Raw genomic sequence first — 22,727 nt, forward strand, 5'->3', positions numbered from 1 at the left:
GTGATTATTTGCTTTTGGGGGAAAGCTGTTCTTGAGCGTGGAGTTTTAGCTGTCTGGAAGGGCTGTGATCAAAAGATAATAACTGCAAAATATGATTGTTCATGTCGTCAGTAACTCACTGCAAATTTGCTGCTCTTGCTTTTATCTAAATCGGATCAGCCAAATAGAAACATCATTTAATTTGTCATCATGGCAAACTGACTTTTTCAGCCAGGAAGGTACCCTGGAAGTTCATCTTTATGTATTTCAAAGATAACAGATCCCAGTCCACAAACATGAATGCTCACTTTCTGCAAAGCAAGTTTCAATTGGAAATAAAACCTTTCATTGATATTTGATGTATCGATAGTATGTTCTTTTGCTATAGAATCTCTGAGAAATCAGTAAACTTTCCACTTTGGATAAACATGATAATAATAATATAAAGTGAATTATGATATCTTGAAATCGTGGCATCTACCGTCAGTTTTTCTAGCTTTCGCGCCCCTGTAGTTGTGCGTCGTTTGACCCGTTGTGCCACGGCTAACTTTTGGCACCATTTTAACCAAATAACGCCCACAGAAAAGAAAAAACTTTAAAAAAAGAAAAAAAAATTCGAAATTAAAATGTTCACTGAACAACTACAAGAATTTATGTCTTTGTTTCAGAAACTTTATACCCCAAAGTCAATGAAAACCATCAAAACATGATGGAAAAATCGATTGTCGGAACAATTTGAACTCAGCACCAAGGCGGAGGCTCGAGCGTGTTCCGAAAGCAGTACTGGTTTTGTAAAACAATTTAGGAAATGATCGTTGTTGGGAATATTGTGCGTGTAATCGGTCGCCTCAGCTCATTTTGCCTGTTCTCTGAGAAGCCGTTTTCATAATTCATGCTTAGTTCGTTGATACCCGAAAGTAGATACGATATTTCATTATGATACGGCAAAATCAAAAATAATCAAAATATTCGTAACTTTCAAAATATAAGTTTTGTAATCATTCAAAATTAAAATTTTGCCATTATTGAAACTGATTATCTCAAATAGCATAATTGAAAGCAAAAAGAGCTAACATTGGAACAAGAAGCCTCACAGCTTCCTATGGTACGAACTACTTTAAATGGGAAAGGAAAATACGCATTAGATGAGACTAAACAGTTTTCATTGATACCAGAGGAATAATGTTCTCTGCCTTTAGAAATATTGCATTTAACAACGCTGTGTATATAAAGAAAATTTAATTTTTTGTTGATTTCGGTCAACATTTTTTTTTTGTAGGGATCTCTCCATCTCAAGAAGTTTTGCTCAATTGTTTTTTTAGAAATAACTTTTTTGCTCGGAACCAACCCTCAGTTGTATTAACAAGATAAACAAAGATTGTAAGTAAAAAAAAAGATTTATAGTATTGAGCAGAGTTAGATCAGAAAAGTTCGTCGTATTTTCAGTAAAACTTTCAGTTCTCCGGCATAATATGACCGAAATTTAAACTTGTCTCAATTCCTTCTTAGCAATTGGACATACTTCATGTACGGGCCCGCGTTGGGCAAATTTTTTACTATTGCTGCCGTTTCGTCGTTTGATATACTGGCCCTGGATAAAAAATATTCTTCAGCTGCCATTGTGGTTTAAAAGCGAATGAGATTGGGCTCGGGAAAAAAAATTCTTCGAAACGACGATGGTGCCCAACTTTTTCTTCCGAAAAAGTACTTTTTTATCTTACTTTTTTTTCAGTCAACGCCGAGCCACATGCTTTTACTTTTGCTATTAATTGTGCTCTATATTTCAGAGGGCTGCAAGCTTTTGCTTCTAATTGATTTTGTATATGAGTAATGCATTTATGAGTTCTTTTGCTATTTGTCGCTTCTGATAGTAAGACTTTTGCTACGCATTTTGAAAATTTACGAAAACTTTTTTCTTCTGTAACTTCTGAAAATTTTAATTCTTAGCACATGTGATGTGCCTGACTCTCTCCCGTTGAATTTTCCCAAGTTCGCTTCATTTTTTTGGTATAGCTTTAAGGAATCAGAGGCGGAGGTCTTTTGTTTTGCGCACTCTTATACTTTTGTCACTTATTGTAGCCTTCTGAAAAAGGAACAGTATCCCTCTTCCCAATTTATTTAATCTAAACCTAAATTTTGTAATTTGTAGCTTAAAATAAAAAGAGGCCATTATAACTCCTTATTAATTAGTTTTTAGCTGCTGAAAATTTCCAACATTTCATTGGCTCCGCTTCGTCTTTATAATGACATTTTGAAAAGAACAGCGGCAGACAAAGTGAATTTGGACGCGGTGTTTTGATGGAAAATTAAGTGTTTCGAGGAAAACCCATTTAGTTGGGAACAGTAGAAATTGCGCCTGGATTTGGCCTTATTAGCAAAAGCAGGTATTTCTCTGGATATTTTACTGGAAGACCCACCTGGCAAAGTTTCACTACCCAACGAACTGATCTGCTAATCAGAAGTAGATAACAGCAGAACCTAATCAAAAGGGGATAGTGAAATCCATTTCGAACAGCTGTAAATGCTTGGCTTTATAAAGGTCCAAGAATAGAATCTGTAGGCATTCTGTAGAGAAAAACCGTGGATAATATATGACCACAAAGCATTCTAGCTTTCATATCTGAGTTCACTTACCGAGGGACGGCAATTTCCTTGTTAACAAGACGTGCACTAAGAAGTTGACAAGGTAACGACTTTTGAACTTGGGACCTTTCCAAACACAGAAACGTTAAATTAAGAACTAAATGTAGTTTCTTATAAAATTTTACTGCATCTATTAGAGTGTATCTTTTTCACGTAGAACAAATTCTTCGAACGTTGTTGTCAAAAAGCAACTAATTCAGATAGTAGAATGCGAGATGACAAATACAACCAACCAGCATGCTAGCGAAATTAGACATCCTTCAGCAGGAACATCAAACTACAAAACGTACAACGAAGCGCTTCTTCGAAGAGAACCGAATCGAAATTTGCCGGCTATGCTTAATATTTTGCTAATATTGAAACTGATTATTTTAAATAGCATAATTGAAAGCAAAAAAGAGCTAAGTAACATTGGAACTAGAAGCATCACAGCCTCCTATGCTACAAACTACTTTATATAGGAAAGGAAAGTACGCATTAGATGAGACTAAACAGTTTTCATTGATAGCAGAGGTAGAATTTTCTCTGCCTACAGAAATGTTACTTTTTTGTGTAAAGTCATGAGTTTTTCTTGTGCTTGATAAAAATAACGCAAAGTTTAGCAACGCTGTGTATAAAAAGGAATTTCAAAATTTTTGTGTTGATTTGAGTCAACATTTTTTGGTCAGGATCTCTCTATCTCTGGAAGTTTGCTGATTTGTTTTTCAGAAATACCTCTGCTCGGAACCAACCCTCAGTTGCATAAAATAAACACCAGGATTGGAAATTAAAAAGATTTAGTAATGAGCAGAGTTAAATCAGAAAAGGTTGTCGCATTTTCAATATAACTTCCAGTTCTGCACAATCTGACAGCAATTCGGAAAACATATCCAAAACCGACTTGTCACGAATTTTTTTTTAATTTTGATGCCCTTTCGTCTTTTCATGCTTGCTCTGGATAAATCAACGAAATATTCCTCAGCTGCCATTATGTTTTAAAAGAGAATGAGATCGGGAAGTACAATTTTTCGAAACGACGGTTGTGCCCAACTTTTTTCCCAAAAAAATACTTTCTTTTCAGTCAATGTCGAACCACATGCTTTTACTTTGTTAATAAATGTGCTCTATCTTTCAGAGGGCTGCAAGGTTTTGCTTCAATTTGCTTTTCTATTTGAGTAATGCTTTTTTGAGTTTTCACCTTGATTTTGTCGCTTTTTAAAGCAAATCCTTTGCCAAGCATTTTAAAACTTTACGAAATGTTTTGTCCTCCATGCGATTTACCAGACTCTGGAGTTGTGAATTTCCCCAAGTTCTCTTTATTTTTCGTTATGATATAGCTTTAGGGAATCAGAGATGTGCTTTTGTCTTGCGCAATTTTATACATTTGTCACTTATTGTAGCTGCCAAAAAAGGAACAGTATCCGTCTCACCAAAAATTTTATTCTAAAACTAAATTTTTTTAATTTGTTGTTGCTTAAATTAAGAGATCAGTATAACTCCATATTAATTAGTTTTTAGCTGCTGAAATTTTCCAACATTTCCTTGGCTCTCCGTCTTTTTTATGCAATTTTGAAAAGAATAGCGGGAGCCAAAATGCAATTATGAATTATCATATGGCGCAGTCAGTAAAGGAATCTGGACTTGTCTGGAGGGGAACAGCTTGGAGTGCAGCATCCGGCTAAGTACTCATCATCCCCTATTTTCCGACCTACATCTATCGTTGCTGGATGGTGTACCCAAAGACCCAATCTGCCAATCAGAAGTAGGTAACAGCAGAATCCAATCAAAAGGGGATAGCGAAATCCATTACCAACAGCTCTAAATGCTTGGCTTTATAAATGTCGAAGAATAGAATCTGTAGGCATTCTCTGTAGAGAAAAACCGTGGATAATATATGACCACAAAGCATTCTAGCTTTCACATCTGAGTGTAGTAATAGAGGGACGGCGATTTCCCTATTAACAATACATACACTATGACATTGACAAGGTGACAACCCGTGAACTTGAAACCTTCTCCAAACACAGAAACATCAATTTGAGAGCTAAATTTGGTTTCTTATATAATTTTACTGCATCTATTAGAACGTGCCTATTCCACTTATGACAGGTTCTTCAAAAGTTGTTGTCAAGAAGCAACTATTTCACATCCTAGAATGCGACAAGACAAAGACAACCAACCAGCATGCTAGCAAAATTAGAAATGCGCCAGCAAAAAAAAACATACTACAAAACATACTACGAAGCGCTTCTTCAGTTTTTCGGTATAAATGAAAACGGAATCGGAAGTACGCAAACTTTAAAAATACTACATAACACAAAAATTAGGGCAGTTATTGATTATAGAAACAAATTTGAAAAGGCGAAATGCGTTATGGCGGAGAGCAGCAAGCCAAGGACCGAATTTTTTCAGGGTTCCGTGATTTAATTTTGATCAATTCAGAAACCATCTCGTCTAAAGATTTCTCTTTCAATGCCTTTGTCAACAATTTTCTATTTTACAAAACAGTTGGTAGGTTTAGGTTTTCATTTTAGACATAGGATGGTTATCGTGGATTTCTTCACCTCGATTCTCGATATAATGGAAAACTTACTTTAATTACCAAAACAATTTATTTCTATTTATTACTTATTTTAGTGACCAAAACAATTTATTTCACAAAAAGGGAAAATTGTAAAGCAAATAATGTCAAGCCATACTTTTTTATCTTTTGGTTAAATTATAGTTCGTTACAGTTACCCCAAAGCAGCCAAAAACAGTCAAGGAAAACGACAATTTTTTTGCGGGGGACGTTTCTTGTGACAAGTTTTTCAAAAAACGAAATTGTAACTCCTTCCCAACCTAATATTTTTATACAAAATCAACTCTCCAATCAAAACTCCCAACCAATATTTGAGCGGCTTAATTTGCCGTCTGAATTATCAATCATTCTTACTGAATGAAACAATTTTTTATTTTATCTAAATTTTTTTCCTTTAGCGCTTTTTTGCGTTGTTTTTTCCTTTCCGTTATCCGGAAAGTTTCCTTTTCCTTTCCAATCCGGAAAGTTTCATTTTTTTCCCCAGATAATCCGTGAGTTTCCCAAAAACTGGCATGGAGCAGAATTTCTCAATAGAAGTTGTGGATAACTCACACTGGTGGATTTATTGTTTCAAGACTGAATAATGTTTCTCAGGGCTATTTTTAAAATGGCCTCGAAACTTTTTCAAAACCTTTAGGTAAAATGCCTTGTGTTGCCAGCTCTTTCATGATTTCTTTTCCTGGTGAAAAATTTCCATTCTCTCAAACATCTCATTTCACAAGATAGCGTTAAATTAGGATTTGAAAGTTTGCACTGATTGAGCTGCTCGAATACTACTTGGATTTTCGTTCCGATCGTTCACAAATGCCTAATTAGCAACTATCGGTCAATGAGTCTCCTATCAATCACATTAAATATTATAGAAAAAGTTATCTATCAGCAGATATACAAGATTGTAGTAAATCAAATACATGATTCAAAGTTTGGCTTTAGACCGAGGCGATCAGTGATAATCCAATTACTTTGTTTCCTGTGCATAAATTTTCTTACAATTCGAGGACAAAGAGACCAGCGTAATATACGGATTTCAAAGTCTTTGACCGTGTTTCACATTCTAAGCTTTTAATAAAGATGAACGGTTTTGGTTTTAGTGGTATTCTCTGGTTGCCAATTTTGTTTGTTTTTTTTTAAAAAAAAAACGAGTATAAAATTAATTTAGCAATTGCAAGAAATGAAGAATAAATTGAATGAACCTTGCGAGATTCCAATTGCAAGGCACGATAGTTGAGTTTGGACATACTCCCCTTTCACTATATGTTGAACTGAATTCGATGTTGCCTCTCTGTAGATTAATCAGATATATATGATAAAATAAAAAAATTTCATTAAGGTCAACCAAAGCATCCCAACTCGGCGAGGCGCGGCAAATGATTTTATTATTCACAAAACCCAGACTGTGGAAAAAAAGTTTCTTTTGGTTCCTGTTATTTAATATTCTCAAAAAGTTGGTAGACCGCCCTCAGTGACAAAACTGCAACCCCGTAAACAATCTTATTTTCGATATATTAAGAGTGCAAACCACGGTGAAATTCAAAGCCCAGCCCTTATGTTATAATTTAGCCTAACACTATTATGCTGGGGGGGGGGTATACTTGGAAAGACCCTATTTACGTATAAGATAAATCATTTCAGTATAAAGAAAATCATCGTACAATTTTCGCAAATTTTATTACGCACATGAAACAGTTAAACAAACCATTTGGCTATTTTCGCCTGTTTTAGAGTATAGAATGCTGTTCTTTCTCGAAACTGATCTGGACTCATAGTTTTTCGACCTATGCTATTATGCAGTCATTAGAGGTCACTAACAGAATGTAATCTGGACGCAAGAGCTGAGCCGCCACGAATAATACTACAAAATCTGAGACTCGGAAAATTGAAGATCTGGAATAATGAACTTGCGAGAAGAGCCGCCCACTGGCATCTGCGATTTACCAGATGATGTTATTGGAAAAATTTGCCAGTATTTAGTCAGTTATACGCCCGTTCAGGAGATACGTCCATACGGGTTTCACATTAAGCACATCCTTCGTCTGAGAGGAACCTGCAGATTTATGTATGATGCATGTAACAATGCAAATCTTTTACTTTGGATATCATTGCATCGTAAAACGTCTCCTTGTGATCACTTTTTAACTATGGTGAAAGAACGCACAAACTGGGAAATTTCACAATTATTTATCGACTTCAATGTAAATAGCGACGGCATATTAGGTGGGACGTCAGCTCAAAATTTCTTCAATAACTTTGAGTGTCTCTTAAGCAAGAGACATTTGAGACGCGTGCGGTTTTTGATGTCAGACAGAAAAGGATGTCCTCATTTACGAGAAAGTTTGAGTGAATTTGTGGCTCGTGTTAGATCGTGGCCCATACATCACGCAGAAATGTTTTACTTGAAATATAAACCCGAGTTTGATGCAAACATTTTCAATCTTTTTGATTCAAATCGAGTCATTGAGTTGTCGCTTCGCGCAATTCCAACAAAAATGGTTGGTCTGCAATTTGAGCATATGCAGTCCTTGACTTGTTTAGAGCTTCTACATTATGACATTGAAATTGATCATTTGTGTAAATTACATACATTGAAGTTTTTGACAATTGGAGCTCTAATATTCAACGAAGTTTATCCCAGTTTGCAAACGTTGCAAGAATTATACGTGTCAAAACAGACACGCGGTACTACATATAAATTCAACATTTTCCTGCAGAAATGTACGCCTGCTCTCAAATTCTTGATGTTATTTTTTGAATGCTTAGAACAAACGGTAAAAATATCTTGCCTGCCCAAGCTCTGTACTGCCTATAAAACGTTTGGGTGGGCTTATGAACAATTTTCCTTTAATTGTGATAATGTTAAATGTTTGATCGGATCGGTAACCTTAAAGCGACGTTCGAATTGGAATCTTCCCTCCGGCTTAGTTGCTCTAAATGTTGTTCCAGTGTTAAAAGACTTCGATTATGAAGAGGTTGATACTATAATGCGCTTCATTTTAGAGAGCTTACCGTTTTTGGAGTTCTTGGAAATCCAGCGCTGGGGATCGACTAATTTATTCCACCCTGATGGTAGGAAGTTAAAAACGTGGATCTCTAATAATAAACCGTATCTGGATTCGCTGCGTATAATGCTTATTAAATTCCAGGGTGGCCGGAAGAAAGAAAGCACAGTTTATGCAAAACCAAATTTTGAGTTCAGCGAAGAAGCTCGTCGCTTTATTGATGAAGATTTCGTTATCTGTTTTCGATCAGAATGGTATGGAAAAAGAGGGTACGACAATTTCTTCGATACCGATCACAAGTTGTTCTAGCTGATATATCCATTCAAGAAACTAAATCCCTGAATTTGCCAAACTTATTTATTTCAATCTTTTTATCTAATTTCAATATTTCAGATCTGTAAACAGAGTTCAGTAATTTAATTTCTATCAATCATGCAAAATGAACAGATGATATATGTTATACCTAATCTGGTTTTCCTTTTGACTGTCTGGAGTGAGTTCTACTGAAAGTATTGTGCTGGCTGCAGAGCTTCACAAAAATGATGTACCTTTTTGTACTAAATTAGTTAATGGAATTGCCTGTTAAAAGATGCTGAATGGCACCTCTGTTTTAAGACGGATTGCAAAAATGCAGCGGTTAGTTTTCTTTATCCAGGTGGGATAGGTATTCTCATCCCATTTTTGGGGGGCATTAGTATGTATGAAATTATTATGCGTGACATTTGTATATCGTGCGAAAAATGTGCGTTGTTTTGTGAACAAACATGGCTTTTTTGGAATGATTTTAGCGTCATTCTTCGTAGTTTTAAGGTTTTTTGTAAGCAGGGCTTGGACCTGTACCCTTATAGTCTGTCTGCCTCCCGTTAAAGTATGAAATTATTGCGAAACCTAAAATAACAAATACGCTCTCACCTGGTGATAGAATTTGGGAAGCGTTTAATGATTATGTTGATTTAAATGTCGATGTGTGTAGCACATTTATGATGTTTACCGTTACTGTGAGTTTTTTTATAATCTATTTGTGGTTTCTGCGTAATCGCAGCGGAACAGCATTAGGCCTACAGTAGCCTGTTTTCAGCTGCCCTTTTTCTTATTATTCCACACATTTCAGACTGATCTTTTTATGAGCAGCATTGCTTTTTTTGGTGACTATAGCCACTTCTTTTGCGTCTGAAACTTTCACGTGGTACCATCATTGCAGCCAGCATTGGTCAGGCTATGGTCAACCTGAAGCTATGGTTAAGTAAGAGCTCATCCTCACACAGACAGCTTCACGGAGGCAGGGGATTGAACTCTCCATCATTGGCGTGTGAACCACACACACCTTACCTCTAGGCTATCACGCCACTAACTTATAACTCGACTTATAACGAAGTATTAAATTACAAGTGCTCTGCGAACGATTCAGCTGTTCAATTTTGTCCAACTCAGCTTATCACCTGGCCTTTTTTCCGACATCCAAGTCAGTTTGCTTTGCAAACTACCAAAAGTACAATTTTATGTTTATTCGATTTTTTTTTGAATCAGTACATCTGAAACGAAGAAGTATTAAACTTAACTGGACTAGCTAGGTCACGCATTACGGGATCTTTGTGTTTGCGAGGGCAGTTTGATAAAAACAATAAAGTCGAAACAAGCAGACAGAGTTTAATGCTACAAGTCCGAGTTTAATGTTAAGTTGGGGGCCTGAAATATTAAGTTTGTAAAACTTATACTACAAATGAACACGCTTCGTAATTACCAGAAAAATTCAGGTAAGCTTCGATAGTTGATGAATCAGTGAAGTCCTTTAGTTTTTTCGTTGGCATTGTGTTGTAGAACGTACTATGCGATTAAATTAGTGCCCATCGTTAGTTCAAAATTTGTAATAGGATATATTAAGGTTCAGTTTCAATATTCGAGCATATTTTTCACTTCTAAAACTTAATACATTGGTTGCGTGTTATCAATTGAAATGATTGTTTGAAACACTGAGTTTGCAAGGATTTGTTTGACCGTTGCATTTGGAATATAGCTATGGAATACAGATTTGGGTAAAACGAATGGTTTTCTTTTTGTCATTGCCGAAATGCTTGATGGCAAATAATTTCTAAATGTTACGGTTCAGACATACTGTGCTGGTCATATTCGTTTTGTTTGTAATGTACGAATCATGTTGAAAAACCGAGAAGTATTTTTTTGGCATTGAGATGCACCATTCCTTAGAGCACTTTCTAAAATGTAAAATAGTGCTTCTGCCAATCAATAATTTTTTAACGAGTTTTTGACATATTTAGGTTGGCGCGGACCTGACTCGCACGTAGAACTCAACTTGTAAAACTGGACGCGTTGCAGAAGCGAGCTGTTGCGTTCTTTTTTTGATTCCGGAGATTCATATGACGATCAATTTTAAAATACGTTATTATTTGGCCGTTGCAGATATCAATATGCAATTGTCCAAAAGCATAATGAGAACTTGGAAAGACTACAGAGAGCATCTTTGAATGGGAGCGCCTAAATGAAATTTTTGAAAGCTGCGTATTCGTACATTGTTTTGCTGATGACGTATCCAGACTTTTTTCATCGCGACAAAAGTATATTGAAAGACTTGTGTCAAAGAAATGGGTTTGCTGTCCTGTCAAGAAATGTCTTATCGGCTAAATATCTGATTTTAGTCATCTGTTTTCTCTATATAGACTACGGTACCAGAAAGCTACGTACAGCATGATTTGTCTTTTAATGCATGATTCGTGCTTAATAAGCATGATTTAGAAATTTTAAGAAGTTTTAGGAATAATTTAGTTCTCATTTTTTCCGCACAAACAGAAAGGATGGTTAAACCGCATTCTTCTTTCACTGTTTGCCAAGTTGTTATGCTACGAGATGTCGGATTTTTATGGACGAAAATACCAAAGCAACTCAATTTGAGATCAAGATCCAGTGCACAGTATGCATACAAACGTTACTTGAAAGATAACAGTTTCGAGGCCCAAAAATCGAGCCGAAGACCCCCAAAATCGCCATAAACCCCACATCACTAGAGCGCATCACATCACATCACTCATAACTTGCTCATAACACACTCATAACATCACTCTTGCTACGATACAATTTCTGGAGGTACAGTTAGGTTGTACAGTTCAGCAATAAATATGGGTTTTCAAGAAATACAAAAAGGTTAGTTTGAAGCGTTTGAACCAAGCGTTTTCGTTCAAAATGGTGTATCAATATACTCAAGAAGCCTTATGATTACTTATATTTTGGGGTGCAATACAATAAGATGGACGGGAAATGGTTATTAATTGGCCAAACAAGCTAAACGCTGCCGGTTAATTGGAAATTTTGAAAAATTACGAAGAAAAATGCATCTCTTAGGCACTATTTTTCAACAAGATAAAGGTCCTGTGCATAAATCAAAGATTATTGGCAATTGTTCTAAGAGAAGCAGTAGAAGGTATTGGAATGGCCAGCTTGCAGTCCAGATCTGAATCCTACTGAAAATTTTTGGGCGATTTTGAAGCAGCGACTACGAAAACAGATGGTTTTTTGGGAAAATTTTAGAATTGTCTGAAATTTGGAACAAAATTGACGCAGAAATCGTGAGAAACCTGTATGAAAACTATACAAACCGTCTTCTAGACATTAAAAGAGTTAAAGGTGTAGTGACGCGTTATTAGAGAGGAAATGTTATATTATTAATTGCTCTCAAACGAAGGTTCTACCAATTATATTAGTCCTGTCGTTCTTTTTTTAATGCGATTTTTTGTCTGACCCATTTGACTTTTCTTCCGCAAAAAGGGGATAACCAGGTAGAGTCCAGTGGGCATTAAGTGCTCTTAGAGATTTTCGGCTCTTTCAGCTCAAATTGTTTTGTAGACATATACTTATGGTGTGAAGGGGTTAGTGGTTGAAGACACCCCCACTGTTGACCCCCCTCACTACTGCCCCCATCGCGCTGTTGAACCCCCCCCCCCCCCCCACCCAACTGTTGCCCCCGCCGCCGCCCCCATCAGCCCCCGGTGCTTCTCCTTCCCCCCCTGGCTAGCTATTGACGAACAACCGACAAACTTTTACTAATTTTCACAATTTTTAAGCTGTTTGAAAATTTGTCATTACTTTGAGTTGTATCAGTCCTAGGTGTCAAAGAACTTCCTCTAGGCTTTGATAATAGGTTACTGCTTAGTTTCGTGTGCTAGTGGAATGGTTTCAACATTTAAACAACAAATTTTAGCATTTTTTGATAACGTTTTTTGAGCACCAGGAGCCGGGAAACCTCCACCAGAGTTTGATATTAGGTTGCTGAAATTTTTTTTTGCCATGGAGTAGTTTCCAACTTTTTAATGTCACAAACATTAGCAATTTTAGTTTTTTTTTGAATTTTTTGTCGTTTTTCAGGTGTCTCTATCCTCAAGGGCCGAGGAATCGCCTTTAGTTTTAAACAATAGGCTTTTGTATAGTTTCTAGATGTAATGGAATGTTTTCAAGATTTAATATTTTTGCCAAAACTTGCAATTTTAATTTTTTGACATTTTTTGTCATTATTCAGGTTTTTTTAGCCTCAGGGGTGAGAACACCTCCTTTACGGTTCGATAATAAGTTACTGGAAAATTTTTTCGGCCTTGGATTTGTTTTCAATTTTTTATCACAAAATTTAGCAATTTTTTTAATAAAACGTTCAATTTTTCAAATTGAATTTAAGGTTTCTCCAGCCTCAAGAGTCATATAACCTTCTCTATGGTGTTGGCAATTTTTTCAAGTTTTTTGAATGTTTGAGTTTTTTTTAATTTTTCAGGGTATTAGGGACCTCCTCCAAGGTTTCATAATAAGCTTTTGCACAGTTTCTTGAGTTAATCGAATGATTATCGAAATTTTAATGACTCCAGCTTTGGCAATTTTTTTGATAAAATTTCAATTGTTTTAATTTTTCGAAAAAATATATTCCAAGTTTATGGATCTTATTGAAACTATAAAGCTTGAAATAGGAATACTGGATAGTCTCTTGAGACAATGAATTGGTTTTGAAGATTTCGATATTTTAAATTTTAGCAAGATTTTGTTACAATTAGCGATTTTTTCAATTTTTGATTATTTTTTGTCCTTTTCTGAGTTTAACGATCATTACTGGTCAACGGAAATTTTTAAGTCTTGCAGATGAGTTGCTTGGCAGAACTCCAGGGACAAAAAATGGTTTGCAACGTTTGTTTTCAGTGCGGAATCTGGAAATTTTTCTTTTAAATTTTGCAATAGTTTGCAAATTCTTAATTCATGGCTAGAAAACTTAAAGTTGTGGAGTCGAATCAAGCTAAAGCTAGCCTCGCTAAACCGTGGCTACCTACTGACGAAGCCAAGCGGTCGTTTGTGAGCAATTCGCCCGACGTTAGTCGGTTATGTTTTGGTGTTTGTAATGCTTTTTTTTTTAAATCTTCAGGTGTACGTAGCTTTTTGGTACCATGGTGTATGTGATCATAAGATGAATGTGTAAGAATTTTTTATAAAATAAAGTGGTCTGCGAAGAGCTAAATTTGGGAAAAATGAGCTAAATTTGGGAAAGCTTCTTATTCATATTGTTTCATGTTCTGATGAACTGTGCTCACTTTTTGCTTCGATACAAAGGTATATTGATGTATGACCACAGAAATTGATTAGTGTCAAGAAATGCCTCTTCGGCAAAATTTGTCATATATTTTTGATAAGTTCATGCAATAAATGTGTGACGCAGATTAGTTGTACCTGATCAGTGGTCTCTCGTGCAAATTTTCGTGCGATCTAAAATAGTGACTGCATATCTCCATCTAAAATACGAAATATTGATAACAATTTTCCTGCTCCTTTTTTCTTTTTTCATTTGCTTACTTTTTTTACTGTTGTTAGTTTTTGGAAACTTCTGCTTTGAGATGAGCTAAGTAAACTCTTCACACCTAACTTTTTTTAGAGCTTCTTTCAATTCTCAAAACTAGTTAAGCGTTCGAAACTGAGAAGTCTCTAAAGGTCAAAAACGAACAAGTTATCAATATTAGGTCATGTTCCAAGGCGCTTCACTTCTGCTTAAGCAGCAGTTTTGCTTTTTACTAACAACGAAACAAAATCGGTTTTGACTTGATAAAAATCTGGTTTTTTCCACACAAAATGTAAAGTACAGTTTGTAAAGTATTTTAAACTTGGTTGAGATATCGAGCTTTATTTCGATAACAGTTATTCTGGGTTGCATATGTGTGGCCAAAATGTTGGGCAGAAGTTACATTATTGAATTGTCATGCATTGGTGCCGAACAAATTATAAAGAATGAGAGTAAAATCAAGCTCATCAATCATTTATCGATAAAATTTATGAATTTTAATTTATGAAATCAGTTATCGATAAAGTTAATCATTCATCGCTAAAATTTGAAATTAAATTTGAAAATTTGCAAAAACTTAATAAAATGAGGATATAGTGGAACTAAAAACGGACGAAATTGAGAAAATGTGTGTTCAAATTTTCACAAAAATTAAAACCCCGATGACTAGAACAAAACGAACTAAAAAAAATGAAATATCCTCCAACTGAAACTTGTGACAATTCGTCTGTTTATGATGTCACTCATTTTAATGCTAGTTGAAATATATTGGTCGGGCAAACTTGAATGAACAGAAAAATCAAATGCTTGAAACATAACTTGAAGGAAAACCACGCGTGAAAGAAGTTCTTGGATTTTCAAATGCGTTCTCGTCTTATTTCAGTTTTCATCAAAAATTTAATCCAAATGATAATTGTAATAAAATTGTACCTGTAGTTACACTGTGGGCCCACTTTGATGAGACTAGTCGGGAATGTGCGTTTGCACATCTTTCTTCAACCCATCAAAAAATACAACCTAGATAAAAATTGTTTATCAAAGTAGCGTATCCTAACTTATACATGTAAATTAATTATGCACAAATGCAATAACAAAGATGACCGTTATTGTTTAGAACGACTTGCATTCTGAAAAAAAACGAAACTATAAAACAATTTGAAAGTGATATTTAAGTATTATTTTCGTCATGGTTTTGCGGTTCTCAGATTTGAACTTTGACAGCTATTTGGAAGATTTGAAAATTAATTTTAAAAGAGAAAACGTTTTAAACTTCATTTTATTCTGGAGAAAACGTTTTAAGCTTATTTTTATTTGATTTGAATTTCGGACCGAAAATTTGTCCTCATTGGAAACAAACAGAGCAGTCAAATTCAGTTAAATTTTGTCCGATTTCCTTAAATTTCTAATGTGCATTACAAGACAAACGCTTTCAAATTTCCAGTAAAGAAGTTTTTTATCTTTTAATCCAAAAACCGGTCGCAAACCAGCCAAGGTAATACGGCTACCACAAATTATAAAAACTGCTAAATTTTCGTGATAAAAGAGCACTAGCTTTTCATAATCATGTTGAAATCCTGAGAAAATCAAAAGTTTAAGGGTAAATTCGAACTAAAAATGGGTGAAATTGGGTATGCGATCAAATTTTTGAACAAAACGAAAATTTAAAAAAAACACTGAGTTCAGATTTTGTTAGTGTTATTAGCAATCATATTAATACCACTGACAAAAAAAACGGTGTAAGATTACATGTATCGATAATTATGCAAAATATTAATATTAAAGCAGTTAATATTGAACCTGAAATCAATCCAAGACACATTAGAGTCCATGGCGACTCAGATCTTTTACGAAAGCATTTACAAAAAAAATGTTTAATTTTCTTTGCTGCGATACGATTTTTCATTGCTGAAAGTTTTCTTTTGTCTTCAAAATCTGACTTGGATTAGATTCCAAAGTTTGCAACTAAGTTCGCTATTAAAGATACTATCTTCAAGTAATGAAGTTTTAAACCTTTTAAGAATTAAAACAAAAATTTTCTCAACTGAAACATAATTGACCGCTTTGCTGATGATGTCACTCATTTATTTTCGCAATATTTTTGGACAAATTCTATTGTGGGCAAACATTGTGATCTCCAAGAAGAGTGGAGTCTTTTGAGAAGTGTCGCCCAATGAGAGGGGACCTGCGTTTTTGTAAATATTGTCTCACCCAATGAGCGGGGAGAACATAAATAATTTTCAAGAGTTCAATGAAGACTGAAACGATAAGAATTCTGAAACTTAAGGATGACAGGACTGATGTTATAAAGAGCGATTGAGAAGAATGAAGAATTCTTCAACCAAAAACACCCTTATTTGAACCTTTAATGAGCAAAAACTTTTGATTCCGAATCAAAGTTTGATAACAAAGATTTGTATTAATTCACATTTGTTTTTAAAAAAATTATTGAAATATATCAATCGGCAAAAGCTGATTTAGAGAAATAAACAAGTGTTCACAAGAAAGTGTTTTAGTAGGATTCGAAACAAAACCTGTGGCCAGAAAACACAGTGTGATTACTTCCTGGGATTTTATGATATGTACTCGTATTTTTTTAGTTTATTTTCAAAACTTTGCTACGAGAGTAGTTTTTTTCCGGATATTGTCACGAATTGATAACATATTATTATTATCAGAACCAGCTACCGTGATATTTTTACGTAGTATCTTGCTATATAACAACATATAACTTGTAATTGGAGGCATAACAACGCTGGAAGCGAAACAGAATTGATCCCTTTAAACTTCTTTGTGACCTCGAGAAATAAAAAGTTTGAAAATCTCTTCAACAATCGATTCAAGCTTTCAAGTTTTTTCTATAATAAAACTTTTGTATATCCCCGGAAAAGTTATCGATTGGTCAAATTTTTCTTAACGAAAACAGGAGGGGTAGTAAAAGTTCCAATCCCTCAAATTGATTTGGAGGGTTGGAACAATGATCAAGATTACCAATACTTCACTGAGTTTTATAAAAAAAATTTAAGCTTTCAAGTTTTTTCAAAAAACTTTCGATTTTTCAAATCAAGATTTTCAAAAAAAATCGATTCAAGCTTTCAAGTTTTTTCTATGATAAAACTTTTGTATATCCCCGGAAAAGTTATCGGTTGGTCAAATTTTTCTTAACGAAAACAGGAGGGGTGGTAAAAGTTCCAATCCCTCAAATTGATTTCGAGGGTTGGAACAACGATCAAGATTACCAATACTTCACTGAGTTTTATAAAATTGACCCACTGAATTTAATTGTCATTTTGTCAATTTGCCATGAATTCTCAGATGCTACTTACAGCTTCCTACTAAAAGAAGAAATCCGAATGTTCCCCGGAGAACAATTACTAGATGTTTTTATAGATTGATTTGTACGTGTCTCTGATTATACTGTACCAGTGCTTGTCAGTCATTGACTGTTGGATCCAAAGTGGAATTCCTGTCAATTTGGCGTTAATATTTTTAATGCTACTCTTTTCTCTGACTAGTTGGCTCTCTAAACAACAATAATCTCTACACAAAGGCTCGGCTTTTGTCTGATCGTTCAATGCAACTCGGCGACTTCACTACTAAACTTGCAACAACATTGCCGGCGATTTGCTGATGATTAGAAAACTGGTTTCTCGCCAACATTCCGTTTATCCTGTTCACGTCAGTTGCTTACAGCAGAGGGTTCCAAGTCATCGTCATCATCTCGGTAGACAATGAATCCGATTGTATCTGATAATCTAATACAGATCTGGGATTTGCCAGAGCTTGTTATGGATAAAATATGCCAGCATTTGGTAACTTACACTCCTATCCAAGAGATAAGGCCATACGGTTTTCACGTCAGACAAATTCTGAGACTTAGAATAACGTGTAAACGTATGTACGAGGCGGTTAACAACGCGAATATTTTACTCTGGTTGAGTCTGAATAGAAGAGAATCTCCTTCAAATAGATTCCTGACAATGATGAAGGAACGGACAAATTGGGAAATTTCACAACTTTTCCTGACTTTTAATGTAAACCCAGCTGGGGTGCTTGGAGGAATTTCAGGAATCTTTTCCGTTTTTGACACGCAAGGTTTCCTTGTGCATATTGTATTTGCAAACACCGTGCGCTTATGCTATTTTTGTGTGTTAGACTACTCCTTTCCGATTTATCAAGTTAAAAAGAATTTGAAACGAGCGATGGTTAACGACTGAAACTTTTAATATGAGTATCCAAACGAAGCAGTCTAATGTGCTTAATTTGGAAACGTGCTTGATTTAAGTGTCCAATTTTATTTGCAATATTTGGTAGAGATATAACGTATTACCCCAGCCCCCCTCCCCCCCCCCGCCTTAGTGAAGATCAAGCGTGTAGCCCCAACCTCCCACCCCATTATTGTAAATATACTTGGGGGGTGGGGATACAAGTGTGTAATTAGAAAAACCTTTATTTTTACGCTTCAGTAATTTGGCAGTTTACAAGACACACAGACACAAGAGAAAGTCTAAGTCTGTGCATTTACAATATAGCCTGCTTTATAGCGCAACACGTTAGCATGTGGGTTTCGCAAAAGTAGAGTGTGAGCAAAAACGGAAATGGTTCAATTTCAGCGCAGCCTTTCTTTGACAACTTTGAATGCCTTATTAGTAAGAGACATTTGAAACGTGTTCGATTCCTCATAGCTGACAGAAATCGTTATCCACATTTACGAGAAAGCTGGGGAAATTTCATCAGACGTGTGAGATCATGGCCAATTCATCACGCAGAAATGATCTATTTGAAACGCAATGACTCGTTTGATTTCCATGTTTTTGATCTTTTTGATTGCAGTTATTTAGTTGAATTATCACTGCAGGGAGTTCAAGAAAATATGATTGGAACACAACTAGAGAATATGCAATTGTTGACTTGTTTAGAGCTAATAAACTACGATTTAGAGGTTGATTATTTATGCAATTTACAAAACCTTAAATTTCTGACTGCTGGAATGTTCGTGATAAACTCAGTTTTCCCAGTGTTGAAATCACTGCAAGAGTTGTACGTTACAAAGCAGCTGCCCCAAACATCAAAGAAAGTTAACAAATTCCTTCAGAGCTCGTGCCCTGAAGTTAAATTTGTGATGATGTATGTAGAGGGCTATGAACGAAATATAGAATTCTGTTCGTTGCCGATGAAATGTACTGTTGCCAAAACTTACGGCTGGCTTTATGAAAACTTTTTTATTAATTGTGATCATGTGAAGTGTTTCATGGGCTCAGTAGTCTTGAAATCCTATTCAAAATGGAATCTTCCTTTTGGTTTGCTGGCCTTAAACGTAATTCCTCATATGGAGACGCTTGAGTACGATGAAGTTGATACTGTTATGCGGTTTATATTAGACAATTTACCGTTTCTCGAGCTTTTGGAGATCGAGCGATGGTACTCCCCGCATATATATCCACCCGAGTGCCCACATTTGGCACCATGGATTACTGATAATAAAAAGTACCTTGACTCTCATGTGGTTAAACTTGTTACATTCAAAGGTTGTCCAAAAGACAAAAACGGTCCAGTTTACGAGAAGCCAGATTTTGAGTTGAGCCAAGATATCCGGCCTTTTATGGGAGACGATTTTACTCTTTGTTATCGATCGGAGTGGTATGGAACAAGAGAATATCGCGATAGCTTCAGAACATATTTCGAATTGTTTTAGACCAACGGCACCATTGGACACCAATGAAACTATTGGTCATCATGAAAAAAACCTCCGAAATAGGTCTTTTCCTTCATCCCCCTGTACGTTGCGCACCCCAGTCCTCAATTGAAAAGGAAAAGATCTGAAAGTTATCATTCAGAGAAATATTATGGTGCTATCTATTCGGAAATTGATATCTACAAACTCTATTCGGAAATTTATCTACAAACTGGTGACAAGTTTTCATGCAGTGTTTTATCTTAGTAAATATTACATTGTGGTATTGTAGAAGAAAGCATAAACCAGTGCTATAAACCAATCAGAAATGAAAAGGAAAATTTACTGCTGATTGGCTAGTTGCAAAAAGTCTACATTTAAACACGTCTGCTTGGTCACCTAGCACCCAACTAACTGTCTATTCGGAAATCTATATCTACAAAATGTCTATAAATAGCCGATTAAAATTTGCCGTTCAGGCGTTTGTTTTGCCGTGCAGGACTTGGCATTCAGAAATCTTTTGCATTCTTCAATCTGTCAGAGTATAATTTGTTCAAAAGCAGCCAATTTTTCTTGATTAGTAGTCATTAGCATGGGTCCAGGAAATCAGCTCCCTCGGAAAAAGTACCCCGCATAATTTTAGATAGGAAATAACCCCCACGGAAATAAAGCCCCATTTTAAATTTTATTTTGTTGGGTTGCGATAGTTTTTTATCAAGTCCCACGGGCCATTAAGGCATAGCCATGGAGCGCAAGGCATGGCCAAACGCGCTAAATAGGCAACTCGTTAAAAGTCAAGTGGGGATTTATTTCGCATCTTAAATTAAGTGCTTTTTCCGTGTGTTTTTTCCGAAAACGATTAGCATGTAGCATTGTGCAGTTTCCATGTTCGATTTTCTCGGAGAACTGCAATTTGGGTTGCTATTTTCAAGCAGCTTAAACGGTGAGAAACATGACGAAGATTTTGTATGGTTAATTTTCTAAACATAAAATCCTTATTTAGTGTTGCTTTTTTTGTTTCTTTGGTTTGGATTAGTTTGAATGAGATACAAAGCATCTTATCATATGAAAATTGTCGGAAGACCATAGTGTTTTCTAATTACCAGTGGACGACAATCATTATTATACATTTAAACACATTTAGTCCATTTTGGTCATTTGGTCTTTTTACTTCGAGAAATGCTTGTTGTTGTTAATTACGTGTTTTCTCATATCGATGTCTGAATTTAATGAAGATCTCAGTTTTGTTAGAGAACTCAGTTTTGGAAAACAGAATCGATCGTTGAAGTATTATTTTGAGATCTTTATTTTGCTGTCGTTTATGCAAAATTTTTGCTCTACCGCTTTTATACTGGAGTATTTTTGCTTGCATGACCGATTTAACTTTTGGAGTGATTCTTTTACGCTTTTTCTTGATTTTTGCGTGATATAATACTCTATCCCTCAAGAAATAGGTCACAAACTTAATGCTGGGTAGTTACTGGATAGTTAACTACTGCTGGGTAGTCCAATGGAAAGTGCGCCCATATTGCTAAATCCCAGGAGGGTTACAAAAGATGCTCTAATAAAACCATTTGAAGCCCTTTTTGATTGTATCCAGGCTACAACACCTTACAATTAAATTGAGCCCCTACGTGTTGCACCAGAGCAGAGGAATTTGCCCAACCTTAGAGTCAGATTTTTTCAGAACAACAGTTTAAGATTTTTATTCCTTTAAGATTGCAATGTCACGCTTTTAGTATTGTCAAGCTTATATATGTTTTATATTGGGGCACTCGCGTTTGTTTGTGATAGAAATTCCAACACAGCGCTTTGCCGGTGTGTTTGTTCTGTGTTCTGTGATTCCTCGTAATCAAAATTTTTGCACAAAGGTCTACCAAAAGTTTTTTTTTTCAATCTAACGTTTTGAAGAGATGATTGCCAGGCCAATTGTTGGCATCTCAGAGATCGTTACAAAATCACTGCCTTCTTAAAATATGTGGATGCTTTTAGGACAATTTGAAAGACAAGTTTTTTAGATTGAAGTGAATTGAAAAGTTAAAAAGAAATTTTGAAAACAAGAACCTCTCAAAGGATCTTGTAATGGAGAAAATCAAATTTGTTTTTTGCGTTGACAACTTAAGGAAAATTAAAAAAATCATTAATCTGTTTTGATGATAAAAACAACGCTTAGAAATGGTATTCTTTTTTCGCTAGCAACAGAAAAAGTTCTACTGTAGGATTTATAACCCTAAAAGTTACCTCAAATATAAAAATTTCTTTTGAGGTATAAGAATTCTTTTGGGCTAAAGTTTTAATTGCTTGGCAAAGTTGTCCAAGTCATTAATTTGCGTACGCCATGCAATTTGAATTTTAAAGAGCAATGAAATTAAACAATTATTTTGATGGAGAGTACGCTGAACCTCTCAAAGGAAACCGGTGCTTTGTTTGCCATGACTTTTTCCAAAATTATGTGATCTTGTAGAGATCATGTTGCAATGTAATGAGATAGCATAAGTGCCTGCGGTTGTAAAACTTATGCCCAAAAAGCGGGGGGGGGCATAATAGACACCTGTTTTTGTTTTTAATTGTTCTCGAATAACGTTCGAAGTAACTATTATAGTCGTGTCTTTTGTACAACTCGAGAGGATTATTATATGGGTTCTTAAGGGCCCTGATGAAAAGTGGAGCAAAAATAATTGGCAGAGTGATGTTGTTTTTGTCAACACTTTTTAAACCAAATTTGCTCTTTTGAGTTTGGGGTGTTCCATTTTGAGTGGTTGTCATCGGGTTGCGGCAGATTGACAGTTGTCCGAGTCCCCCAACTTTTCTTGCTTTTTTGCAACTTCCTACTCAATCGCTTGGAATTCGGTTATTTTACAGGTATATCAATACAAAATGGTAGGGGACCACATTTTTCATTCCATGAAAAGCTATTCTGAAGAATTTTTGGGAGCGAAAAATTGGGGGGGGGGGGGGGGGGGTCACCGAACTGTTCTGAGATAAAAAGGTAGAAATCTGGCATTTTTTACAAGTTCTGTGGGACACAGAGTACTTAAATTTTGATTTCTTTGGAGTTCTTTT

General features: G+C 35.5%; 1 long non-coding RNA gene across 1 annotated transcript; it reads left to right on the forward strand.

Annotated features, from left to right (window-relative positions):
• Nucleotides 1-4,180: 4,180 nt before the first annotated feature.
• Nucleotides 4,181-8,645, forward strand: LOC142348683 (uncharacterized). Its single transcript, XR_012760768.1, has 2 exons — nucleotides 4,181-4,363; nucleotides 6,905-8,645. It is a non-coding gene; the product is annotated as an uncharacterized LOC142348683 (long non-coding RNA).
• Nucleotides 8,646-22,727: the final 14,082 nt, after the last annotated feature.

The sequence above is a fragment of the Convolutriloba macropyga genome, chromosome 10 (genome assembly GCF_964194025.1).
Source record: "Convolutriloba macropyga chromosome 10, txConMacr16.3, whole genome shotgun sequence".
Lineage (NCBI taxonomy): Eukaryota > Metazoa > Xenacoelomorpha > Acoela > Convolutidae > Convolutriloba > Convolutriloba macropyga.